Consider the following 1,859-nt stretch of genomic DNA (forward strand, 5'->3'; position numbering starts at 1 on the left):
CCAGAGAAAATTAAGTTACAAGAATATTATGTGGAGTGAAAAAGGAAAGAAAAAGAGAGTTAATTGTCATTTATTTACCAATAACATTGGCCAAAGCAGAGGATTGGTACTCATACTCCTCTGGCCTAACTTTTCAGTACAGATCTTCAAAATGATTTCCGAGGGAAGAAAATGTATTGAGAAAACTTACTGACAACACTTTTATACTCACAAAGTACCTAGGTCAGTCTCTGTGACTATTAGATGCAGGGGACTGGACCAGGCTCAGCCCTTCACAATGCTCCAGAAACACGACCCCAATCGAGGGACAAAGACCCATTTCCCAGGCCTTGCTCCAGGCGAAACAGCAGTGTGAAAAGTGTCCTTATTGGTTCATTCAGATTCCAAATCAGGCTAGAGAGGGCTACATGCTGTTTTTCATTCCAACTTACCTTTCAGCTTTGTATTGAACACAACTCTATGTCTTCCCCTCCTCCAGTTGAGCTTACCCTCTTTACTCACCCTCAGGCATTTTTTGCCTGCCCAGCTCTTCCATTCAAATTCTACTTATCATTTGAGACCACTCAAACATCACCTTTGTCAAGAAGGTGACCTTCCAACTAAATGTATCTTGTTCTCTTCGATGTAGTTATGCTCAATACACTCAAAAGTACACAAACATTTCAGGGAAGAAGGAAGATACAAATAAAGTTATATTATGTAGTCGAGATTATTTTTAACAGTACTGAAAATGAACATGTATTCCTTCATGTACTAATAATATATATTATGGAAAACGAAAAGAGGTTTGTTATTGCTTGCTGTGCTGGCCGCACACTCTTCCCACCTTGTAGCCATGCCTCACAAAATTGAGGAAACCAAGGACTTCCTGCTCACAGCCAGGGGAAAGGTAAGGATGATGTGAAATTTAAAGTCTGATGCAGCAGATACCTTTATACCTCGGTCATCACAGACAAACAGAAGACCAAGAAACCGAAGTAGTCCTGTTCCCAGGTTTGGTAGTGAGGGAGCTGAAATGAACCAGCCACTCTAATCTGTATTAAAATGTTAAAAATTAAAAAAATAAAAAGAATAATAATTCTACTAATAATTTAGTGTGTATCCTTCCATCACATTTACCTGCGTGTGCGTACACACACCTAGTTATGTAACATTTTTTAAACAAATGAGATTACATGATAAAACTTTTTCAACTGTTTATTTTTGGTTTGTTGATATAGACTATATAGTTCCACATTTTTAATAAAAATTTTTCAGTGTTTACACAGTGTTTTATTGCAAGGAGGTAGCAAAGTTAATTTAACTAATGCTTTATTTTGGGACATGCCAGTTGTTTCCGTCTTTTGCTATTATAAGTGTCTGCTATTAAAAGTATATTTACGTATCCCTTCAGAAATATTAGCTGCCTGTTTTGCTCCGCACATTTTGTGAAAGTCATACTGTGCTATGTTATTTTCTCTGGATAAATTAATAAAATTGTAATAATCTGTGTCAATGTATATGACTACATCAAAGTACTGATTTCCCAATATCCTCTTCTAATTAGAATACGTACTTATTTTTACACCTTCACCAACAGGCTGGGGAGTACCATTTTACATTATTTGATTCCCAATGGGATTTTACATTAAAAAAGGTGGTTGGGCATTTTATTTCAATTTTCCTTCCTTTAAGAATCAACAGTTATTTTTCTTTGTACATTAGAAATATCAGGTGCTAATCTTATTTTTATTGACTGTGGAAAGTTTTTTATACGTTAAACAGATTAACTATTTGACTACTATTATACAATACTGCAAATATTTTTCTACTTTATTTATTTATTTATTAAAGATTTTATTTATTTTAGAGAGATGGGG

The 1,859-nt window shown here is 35.0% G+C and overlaps 1 pseudogene; it reads left to right on the forward strand.

Moving 5' to 3' along the window:
* Positions 1 to 788: 788 nt before the first annotated feature.
* Positions 789 to 1,063, forward strand: LOC118986798 (60S ribosomal protein L38-like; annotated as a pseudogene).
* Positions 1,064 to 1,859: the final 796 nt, after the last annotated feature.

The sequence above is a fragment of the Sturnira hondurensis genome, unplaced genomic scaffold (assembly GCF_014824575.4).
Source record: "Sturnira hondurensis isolate 20B ecotype Veracruz unplaced genomic scaffold, ASM1482457v3 Scaffold0004474, whole genome shotgun sequence".
NCBI lineage: Eukaryota > Metazoa > Chordata > Mammalia > Chiroptera > Phyllostomidae > Sturnira > Sturnira hondurensis.